Below are 11,639 nucleotides of genomic sequence, written 5' to 3' on the forward strand. Positions count from 1 at the left end.
CATCCTGGTTTCCATTTCAACTTGCCAAGAGTTTCATGTGAAATAAACCTTTTGGTGAATATGATGATGATGATGATGATGATGATGATGATGATGATGATGATGAATGGTAGGAGTGGTCTGAAAATGTAGTCTGATATCTCTGCCCAAATGCGAGAGATAGATCAGTAGAGCTACGACTTTTGCCATTATGTTGTGCGAGTGCACTGTAGTGAGTTACTCTACCTTAATTTTACAGTTTAGTGAAAGTTATAGTTATAGGTCTACATGCTTTAAGAGGTTCAAGTGAACAATGTATTTGTTGGAATGTAAAGAAACACTAGTTAATGCCACATCTCTGCCCGGGAAATCTTTATTTTAATAGAGACATTTGTTCTGTCCTTTTATCCCACTAGAAAAGATCTGTGTTTATTTTATTATATTTGCATCACCTTGATTTTAATAAAATATATAATGACTTATGGCTTGGTACCAGGCTTATGGCTTATTGCTGCAGATAACATCCACATGTGCACACACCTCAAGACCCAAAAGAATTAATATGAGCTCATTTACATCTGAACAACAAATGTAATCACATTCTATTCAAATGTAAAAAGCAATATTGTGGTTTTTTTCTGTTTTTTTAATAATCAAATGACACTGTTGCTTTTTGCAGGATAATTTGTAATTCTAACCATGACCACAAGAAACACTGGCATTGCTGGAAGAGGTTAATCTGCAGCCCATGGAAGCTGCTTAAACCACAAGCATCAGGTCCAACACACTGAAGCATTTTAAAAACATTTAATCCTGCACATATATCCAAAGCTGCTATTTAGATCCCACTTCCTTATTTGGACTTTTTAAGAATGGGCTTTGAATGAGACAGAAACAACATTTCATACTAAAGCTTATACCTGCATTGTATGAAAATAAACTGTTAGCAACAGCTGCATTAGCATGAGTTTACTCATGTTTTATCATCCACTCTTTGAGATAGGAGAGTGAGGGGATACATTGGGGGAGATGACAGTGGATATTGTGCCTTGACTTTAGTCTGTGTGTCTATATGGAAGAACTGAGATGTAATTACCTGGGGATAACCCCCTTATATGAGCAGGCTTTACAGTGTCCAAAGGGACTTCCTGCTAACCCCACTTCTGTAGAATAACAGCAGGGAACCAGCTAATCAATGTACTTTCCCAGAATCAAAGTCTGTTGGATTCATTCATTAAACATTCATTCCTATAGTTGTATAATAGATACATATAATACAGCAGCCTACACCTGTCAGCTGTCTCTGCTTAAATATGGTGGTAGGTGGGTGTAAAAGTGGCTGGTGTATTTCACACACCTGCTCTGACATTATGGATGTTTTTCAGAGTTGTGTCCATGGCTGGAAAATATGTTCTCCTTATTGGGTTGTTTGGCTTCCTCACCACCTGGGTTGTTCAAGTCTCTGGAACAGTCTCCCCCTTTGCCCAGTCTAATATTAGTGTCGTGGCTCAGTTAAAAGCAGTGAACAAGTCAGGGTGTTTTCCAGCCCCAAACCCTGCAGACTGAGGTACCCCTCCTAATCCACATATTGTTAACGGGAACAAGGAAAAGGAAAGAACTGTAAAATCAGGCAGGAATTCTGTTTATGGGGCGCCAGAACCCAGCTGCTCGCTGAAACTGGCGATGAAAGGCTGTCACGGGCGAAGCTACGATCTGCTGTAACTCTAGTGGCGTTTACCAGATGGTCGACGCAGCTCAGTGCATAGAGCATACAGCACAACACACAACTACACACTCTGCATTATACCAGCTATGTCATTAATCCTGGACTGCCTTTATAGCTGTGTGCACCGCTGTCAGATGTGGTGTGCCAGCCGGAGGTCCCCCGAGTCACAACGACAGAAGCCAAAGTGGGAGGGCGAAATATTGTGAAGATTCTGAATGGGGCATGAAAGCATGATTTAAAAAAAAAAAAAAACCATCCATTAAGTGACTTGTGTAGCTTTGCCAAGTATAGTCAGCCATCAAATGAGTCCCATTACTGGTTCCTGTCCAAATGGGACCAAAAGAAAATTTCATCTGAGTCGCTGGAATAAAATGCAACACCTCAATCACTGTTCTTTGATTTTTTTTTAAAAATCATAACAAACCAGAATTAGATATAAAAATAATGGTTGAAAGGGGAAAAAATGTAACCAATACCCATTTTGATCATTCTCAAAAGCCCAAAGTGCACATTGACTGCTTCAACCACATAACAATTCTAGTTTGTATGTTTAAACACACAGTATTGTGCTTGTGCACGTGTCCACTGTCTGGTGTTTGAGTCCAGGAGAACATAGCGTCTCGGCATTTATTGATCATTATAAACGTTTAAATTGATTTTTAAATATTGATTTTAACTTGCATAAAATTAACAGCAGTATTTGTTAAAAACACGCTAAAAAAACTATGTTGGTCAAAAATCTATGGATCACCATTGGTCGCTATGGCTAAAAGACTTATGAACATTACACAGGGAGGGAGTAGCAGTCATCATTTTTTGGGTCAATATTGTTGCGTTGGCAGCAGACGAAGCTCCAGCAGGTGCTGAAATTCCAGCCCAGCTTCTTCCCTCTCTTCCATCATTCGCCAGCCCTTTCTCACACTTGCTCCCTTTCTTCCCCCTAACTGCTGCGTGTTTAATTGCAGATATAAAAATGGCCAAATGCTGCCCTTTGATGGGGAGGGACATTCCTGGCGTTGCTCAGATGTCTGTGCTGCCTTGCGGTAACCCAACTCTGGTTGAAAGCATTTTCCCGAGGTAAGAAGGTGCGTGTTCGGACTGAAGGTGGACTGGGACACCTGCAGCTTGGGCACCATGGTGACTACAGATCAGCCCTGGACGTGATTCAATGCCAACAACACACATCAACACACACACTCCTATGCAGATGAATTCACACCGAAAAAACGATCCCTCTTGGCATCAAGGACTTTTCAGCTTCACTTGGAGATGTGTCTAAAAGGGAGGAAGATGGACAGCTGTTCCCATAAAACCCTGTCTTCAATTTGTCTCATTCATTCAAACTGCCTAATTGGGGCCAATCATGTGTGCCAGTGGTGCAGAAAAGTACAGGGTATCTGATTACAGGAATAAAAAGAGCTGACCACTCCATAAGAGAGCAATTACAAAGTATCATTTTTTATCTAATCCTCAAAGCAATTACCGTATTTGATCAAAACGATGCCCTAATGGGAGACAGCAGTCAGCTGGAATGAGAAAGCCAACACAAGCCACCTCGATGGTGGCGTGCTCTGTTTTTCCAAATCATGCGGGTTGTGATCAGCTTTTTGATGCAGCTGATGAGATCCCCCCAAGGAACAGTGTGAGGAAGAGGCAACATGTCTTCCATTTTAAATCATGTAAATGCTTCGGCCGGTTCTGAATGTCAGCTACAACTTATGTAATTGTGTCTGAGCGATGCCTTATTTTTTGACTCCCTAATCTAAGTCAGTACCACCAGGCTCTGTTTAAAGTCGCTGTATCATTTGATCAGACACAGAACTTCATGACAGCTGCTGAGCCGCCAGGATTACATTCTTTGGCTGCGTGGTGAGGTCTGCTGAGACAAAACAGTTTCAGGTACTGTGAAACTCAATTCCTCCAGTGGCGCCATCGACTGTCACTCTCGGCCGTGAGATGATTGACTCCCACCACGCTTCTCTCCTCAAACATCGCGTTTCTAATTCAAACAAACGCGGACGCGTCGGCCGTGAGCAGAATCGTGAAGGGCAGCCGTGAATGACAAGCGAGCGTAGAGGCGGGTGAGGAGGGTGAAGGGCACGGGGTGTGGGTTTCTCAGAGGCTGAGCTGGGGCAGCTTGGGTCGACCAGGACGCACGGTTGCACCGGCAGGAATTTGTATTAAGTTCATCTCCTCCTGCAAAATTGCTTCCAGCCTGCAGACATCAAGATGCTGTCAGATCACCTACACTCTCTCAGTGTCCCTCGTCCCACCCCGTCTCCTGCCTTTGTCCCACACACACACAAACACAAACACACACACACAAACACAAACACACACACAAACTCAGACAGCCAGACTATACCCATACCCCCTATTCGCCTCTGTGTGCAAGTGATGAGGGACTGTGTGTGTGTGTGTTGTGTGTGTGTGTGTGTGTGTGTCTGCAGCGTTGTTCTCAAGTCATTAGGAAAGGTCTAACCTCCAAACTGCGGTGCTTGGAATGATTTAGGCATGACTAAAAATATGTCTCATGATTTCATGCGTGCTTGGCAGCTGTAATCAATCTCTTTGAAGTGGTGGCATGTCTCATTTGGAAAGCAAATAAATGGGCAATGTTTAAGTGATTGTTGAAGAAAGAGCCATTTTTTAAAGGTTCTGTGTCACATCATAAGTAACGTCTCTCTTTGTTTTCTGCGTAATTACACGCGGTAATTTCTGCATATTTTAGTTCCCTATAGTGGACGTTGAAATCACATTTATCATCACTGGTATTGACACTGACATCATTCAAGATGTGGTAAATTGGTTGATCCCTCAAAGTTCTGGTCCTGTTTCTTTTGGGTATCAGCTACTTGGTTGTGTCCAGACAGCAGAAGGCCATAGGTGCAAGGTTATGCGTTTCAGTAGTGGGACAGAACGCTTCCATTCACAGGATACAGAGGTGCTGCATGGGGTTACTCAGGGCAACGGACCACGCCTGACCGGGGGGCCCCGTTTGAGAGGCTGGAGGTCAATGAGAAGCAAATGTCCTCCATTTAGATCATTCCATTGTAGGGCGCTTCTCTCCTGTTTTGTTGTGCGGAGGAGGACTTGATCTGACCCTGACCATTTCACTCTTGCTTCACATCCCTTTCAATAACCATCATCCATCCTGAAAAGCCCACAACACGAGGAAAGCTCGGCGTGCCACTGAGCTGCTTCAGTCCCAGGGAGGCAGCATGCGATCCTGTTGTTGAACATGCAAGTCAAACTTATTCACATCGCCACCATTTACCTTTTCTGTCTGGTACAGTCAGAGCAACTTTCATAAAAAGAACAAAACAAAAGGATAAACTTTCCATTGTTTTCCTTTAGAACGGAGAAAACATCCAGCATTACTGTAAACAGCCGTCCAAGGCTCCAGCGGGGTTGGATTAAGTTCCGGACACGTCGATAAAGACATCTTTCTTTTCATCCATCCCCCTTCATGCTAACACCCTCAGCAACATGACACCACATCTCCTTCACACTTGAGCAGGATTATGAGTTACATAGAACCACAGAAACACACACTTGCACACACCTTCAAAGCAAAGATTCGGAACATTTGGAATTTTCATTCTCTGTGGATTCCATGTGTTTTTCTCACCCCCTTTAGGATCCAACTCTACTCACAAACACACAAAAATAGCAGAAGAAGAAGAAAGATGTTTTTAGCATGACACCCTCAAGGCAGTGAGATGCAAGATAGAAATCCAGTGGTGACAAAGTCACGACGCTCCGGTGGGACGACGTTTCAAAGAATTCAGGAGATGCACTCAGCAGATGGTGGGGGGGCAGACTTTATCAGGGAGAAAAAAGGTGAAACTGTAGGGGGAAAAAAGTTATTGGCAAGGTAAAAGACAGGAAGACTGATGCCAGAAATGCAAGAAAGGGAGCCAAGGTAGAGCTGGTGTGACAGGTACAGAGACACCATGGAGGGTTCGTGGGGAGAAGGAGTGCAGATTAAGGGAGGGAGTCTGTCCTCATACAGGGGATTAAAACCACATGTGAGTGCCTGAGGTGAGCACACCGCACACATGCAAAGAAACCCTGACGTCACCTCTCACCCACCATGGGCGCCACACGCTTGTCTCCAGAAATTTAGTCCTCCTTCCAACTTTCAACTGTCTGCAAGGGGGAAAAAAGTCTTAAGCATCTCTGCTGAGGCCTTCATCTATTTCATCTCGCAAAAGTAAACAAATAGTCTTTTGTTGCAAGGTCATCTTCCCTCTTGGCCTGTGAACGGAACAATACTTTGGAAAGCGTTGCCATGGCAAGAAGCTCCCTGAAGAAACCTATGCGGTCAGAGAAGTCATGGGAAGAAGGCAGCGGGGAAACCGGATGCCCAGGATGCACCGGAGGGCCTGGTATTGCTTGTCATAAGACACTGAATATTTCTTGCTGTGGAATTTTTTAAAAAGCATTCCATCATACTGTTTTTCCTGTGTGTTTTCCATCCAGACAACAAAACATGTGCTCTTAAAAAAAAAAAAAAAACTGGCTTGATTGAATTTTACAATTTAAGAGTTTTAGATGTTTAATCGTGCCCAGTCATTCATGTTCAATTATGTCACATTGCACAACTTTATCGACAGTTAAAAAAATGTATTTAGGGCGTTTGGAGGAATAAGAGGGAGGGAGAGGCAGGACAGGGGTAGCTGGGAGAAAACAGGGCGAGACGGCCATGCTATGGGAAAGTGTTTGGGGGAAACCAAATTAAGGGGAAGAAAGGCTGGACACAAAGGCCTTTGAAAGCAGCAGACAGTTCCCCTGACATGTGCCTTAAAAGAGATGCTGCCACTGATGCCAAGAACAGGGGGAAAGAGCGGAGGAAAGGGAGAGAATGGGCAGAGCCTAAGAGAGGAGAATGAAGGGAAGATCAAGGGAAAGGATGAAGGTGACAGGAAGTTACAGCAAGCAAAACAGGAGAGAGAAGTATACAAAAAAAATAGACAATTTGCCAGAAAGCAGGACTCTAAAGAACACATTCAGTCATTGGTACATCTGCAAATAGCCATGTTTTTATAGCATAGTAAAGATGGAATTTCTCTGTGCTGTTGCCAGAGCTTGATAGTTGACTGAAAGCCGGTCCCATTTGCATTGATGGTTACTGAAACGATGCAAACTGGAGTTCCGGTTTTCTGTTGAGCGCAGATAGTCAGAGCGGAGAACCAGCAGCAACAACAAAACAGCATCACGCTTTTTCACATGCAGATTTGGCTGTTTGATGCAGGTCGGCCCCTCTTTTTTCCATCTATCGCTCTCTGTCTCTGTCTCTGTCTCTGTCTCTGTCTCTGTCTCTGTCTCTCTCTCTGTCTCTCTCTCTGTCTCTCTCTCTCTCTCTCTCTCTCTCTCTCTCTCTCTATGTCTCTCTGTATTTCATCTTTCTATTGTGTGTCCCTTGGAATTCACACTGAACTCTAGCTCACACACACATGCGCACACACACATGCTCACATGCACACATATTCTCTTCCTTGGGGCTGCGTCTGACTCCGGCATGAAATCAATTTCGGAGCCTGCAACCTCCCGCCACTCTGTTTGGGCGCCCGTTTTCTCTCACCATGAAGTGAGACTGGTGCTGTGCCAGCCTGAGAATGAGCACACTGCCCCCCCTCAACTTCATACCCCCTTCCCAGAATCCTTCAGCACGTTGCCTTTATAGCACCCACTGTTGTCGCAGTAGACACCCCATTTGCCTGCTATCACTCTTTCTTGCAAGTGGAACTAGAACCGACCTTGTTTAATTTCGTTTTTTCTTAAGAAGGTCAATCTGTTTTTGCTGGAGGACACACCAGGGAATGCAAACCACATCACCCTGAACTAAACAACTTCTGTCCAGAGCATCCTAACATGGTCTCAGATTGTCAGGAATGGGTTCATTATGTCTGCCATCATTTCCTGCCTGGATTAGGCTACATCTTCCTGGGACTGTCTGCACTTTGCATGGAATAGCTATATAATACCTGAAAATTGGGAGTGCCCGCATACAGACTTTGATCATTATATTCACTGGCGAGACACTTAGCCAAGCAAGATCAGGCTTAACAGCTGTTTTTGAGATGTAAAGAGCAGCATGAAAGGCTTGGAATCCCAAAATTGGTGTAAAGTGAAACATTGTAAGTTGAAAGGCGGATGGACAGGCAGAGGTGCAGCGGCATGGCTTTTATCACCGTTATTCCCCGCGTCAGTGCACAACGCTCCATCCTAATCCTCACTGACAGAGTTTTCATCGTCTGAGGAGGTGGAGATGAGGACTGGAGGGGATTGGGATAGGCGGGAGACTTTCCTCCAGTCTTTCCCCAGTGGCGATGCACGTTGAGCGGCTGCAACAAGGCCACCAAGGCCCTCTTTGTACCGGTTATCACCAAGTGGTGAGTGATGGCGCTGCGGCCTCCCGCTCTCAGGACAGGGGGTGGGGGGATTGGAGGGCGAATAGGAAAGGGTGCACAAGAGAAGCACATTGGAATGTTCCCAGAGGAGATGGGGAGCGCGAGGAAGAGGAAAAGAAGGGGAAGAAGAAAAGAACAAATGAAGCAACGATTGCTGAAGTGTCTCACAGGTGTACGGGGGGGGGGGGTTGACTTTGCAGTGATGACTCAGAAGTTACGAGTAGGATTTTTAACAATATGGAAAACATCATATTTTCTCTCATCAATTAACAAAGGTATGTGAAAAATGAGAAAGTTTTATAACCGTAGGTATTCTGAGCTCTTCAAACATCCTGCCATGATATCGCGTCTTACCCAGTCCGGCAGGCTGGGACCGCGAGCACCGAGCGACAGACAAACGTCTGCACAATGAGTAAAAGCTGAGGCGCAGAGTAGAGGCTGGAGCTGGATGATGAAAAGGGTCAAAGGTCAGCCGGGTTGCCCCCACTGCTGCTCTTTGCTTGGCTTGTTTTGCAGACTTCTCCCACGCTCCCGCTATCTCTTACACACCTGTGTCCTCATGGGCACCCAGGTCCCTTTTCCTCACATGTCTGACGCACAATGATGCTGGCACACACACAAATCTCTCTCTCTCTCTCTCTCTCTCTCTTGCTCCCCCCATCCCCTCCACACACACACACACACACATTCCTTGGCTTCCAGCTGCATGTGCACCTGGGCTGGCATCTGTCATCACAGTGGTAACTGGCATTCAGCTGTCTGTGTTGCTATCACACTTCTCATCTGCCTCTGAAAAGAGAGGGAGAGAAGTGGGCAGAAAGGGGAGGAAAGATGGGCAGGTATAGAGACAACAGTGTCTGTGAGCCAGAGAAAAGAGGACGGAGGTGTGAAGGCAAAACAAAAATCCAGTGGGAACACTGAGTCTCATATATTTAAGAACAGAGTCACACTTTAAAAGGGATAGTTGTTAACTTTTTGTGATGTTCACTTAGACATCAATTGTTAAATCCACAGAGAAATATAAAAGTGCAGCATGAATCTGTATTCAAATCTGAGGTTGACAATTTCATTGTATTAAAAACCAAGAACCCAAAAATAAATAGAGAAGCCATTATAGAGCAAGTATGGCATAATAATTTGAACTGGAGCATTAAGGCTTTTGAAAATCTTTTTTGGGTATCTTCCCTTATTCTCACAGATTTTTACTCAGATGTTTTGTTGTCGTTGATACTGAAGACCAAATAATTGATGGACATTTAGTATTAAACCTCCCTGAAACCACATCATCACCATAAAATCCAGACTCTGTTCTTTCAACATATTCCAGGAAAAAACCCCATACAAGATGTATGCTCATTTAAAAGGTTGAGATCAGAGGTGTAGCAAAACAATAGAGACCCCCTGTTTGGGCGTCTTTAATCACAGGCGAGGAAATGGCGCACACTTTAACGTGAACCACCCGGCTGTTACTTCTCAAGACTCTGAATGAAAGCAGAAAAGCAGTTTAATATCTTTTAATGTGCTTGTGTGAGTCACACGCTACAGCCGTGTGTGGCAAAGGCACCGTGCAGCATGTGGGCAGGCGCACTGCCTGTTAGCGGGGGTCACATCAAAAGGTGGCTTTTAACACACAGGCAGACACACACACACACACACCATTGCTATCACTTGCCATAAATCCCACCCAAAAAAGGGCCATTAATGGCAAACTAACAGCCAATTTATGGGCCTCAAGTAAATGAAGGTGGTTCAGGGTTGTAGCGTGAAAGATGACGGGGCTTTGGCGCGGCTGGTTGGTAGCTCTGGGTTTCCTCACACGTTTTTGTGTGTGCCTCAAAATAATCAGTCTGCGTCAAGGAATTTTGATCAGTGCAGTGCACGGTGCAGACATGGTGGCTAAAATGTAAGGTTGCTTTACTCTTCAGTCGTAGCATGCCCATGTAGATGACCTCTCCTGTCACCTGGAGGTCACAGACGGCACTCAGCAGAATACATACATAAATACAATGAAATCAGCTGCACTCTGAACACAGAGGAAGGCATGATCGCCTCACAGTTCCTCAGGTATGCTGAGGATAGTGGCACAAAACGTTTTGGGGAATTTATAAAAAGGCCCGTACGTATCCAGGACTGTTCAAGCGTACAGAACCGCTCTCTGGACTGTTGCTGATTGATGCAACAGCAGATAAGGCTGTTCTTCTTTCATTGTGGGAAAACATGGAATGGTGGACAAGCTTCCTAGCTACCTACATTACCATGTGTCCGGAAACAACCTTTTAACTCCTTTATTCCCCCGTCTTTTCCTCTTTTATTTATTTTGTTTAATAGTCTGTAATAGTTACCAAGTATCATTAAGACCAAACTCTGTGGCTTCTAACAGCATTTGAGGCAAGCCAAGTGTTTGTTGTTAGCGTTTTATTGGCTTGCAGGGAGGAGGATTGTTGTTGCTGAGTGTAATCTTGGCACGCCAATAACAGGTTTCAATAAAAGCAGCTGCTTTCTTCTGGTAGTTAAGCGTCACTCCTTCTCCACTCCAGGTTTTGCAAGTGCATTGTCTGAAATAACTGGTTAGCTACTCCATTTGTTGCTCATTCTTTACGTCCACATTTTACTAAAACAAATTTGAGCTTCTCATTGTCTATGCTCAGGTGTGACCAACTTCCTAAGCAGGTTGCAGAGTTGTACTCTTGCTCTGCGTCATGTTGTGCAGCTTCTGGTGTAGCTTGACCACACTGCCCCCTTTCGGCCAATATTTGCTATTGCAAAGCTCAAAGGCAATGTGGCCCATACAGTTCAACATCAGTGTGGTGTAAAAGCTAATATCTCTTTGCTTCGTTTCAAAGGTGATCCCACTCGTATTAGGTTCTCACCGTGTGACTGACAAAGGGAAATGTTTATATGAAGATGATGCCTTCTTCTCATCACTAACACTCCAAAAATGAGGGGGGTTGGAAAGGTCAAACCTCTTCCCAAGCTGCAAAGTTAATGTGAGAAAGGGATTTAAAGTAAAAACCTGCTTGATTGGACCCAGACTGTGTTAAGATGTCATGAGAATGAAGCACAGATAAAAATGCTGAAGATGATGGGAGACAACTGTGGGGGACCAGAACGTGGATGAAAACTCCGACGTGGTGTTTGATTGGACCCAAAAGGTACTCTGGGAAGCAATGCAAAAATGATGCCGAGGAGAGAGAGCAGAACTGCGCGATAACCTAGCTAAGTTGTAGCTTGATGTTGCTCTTAAAGCCTTGCAAAGCAATCATTTTGGACCTTTAACATAAACTACGCCCAATTTGACAGCTTTATCTGAGCAAATTAGTGATGGATTTGATTAAACATAAAGTCTGGAGCAAAAACGCTTGTTCGGTCGCTTGTTCATTGCATGAGGTTTCTGTGCTTGTGTTGTTATCTGTCATAAAGGGACAGGCGTGACACAGGTTAAAAGTTTGAATTGATGGGAAACGCTGTGTGTAGTGCTTCCATCCACCAGATCCCACATTATTCTTGGCGCTGATGTT

This window comes from Takifugu flavidus, chromosome 1 (genome assembly GCF_003711565.1).
Source record: "Takifugu flavidus isolate HTHZ2018 chromosome 1, ASM371156v2, whole genome shotgun sequence".
Classification (NCBI taxonomy): Eukaryota; Metazoa; Chordata; class Actinopteri; order Tetraodontiformes; family Tetraodontidae; genus Takifugu; species Takifugu flavidus.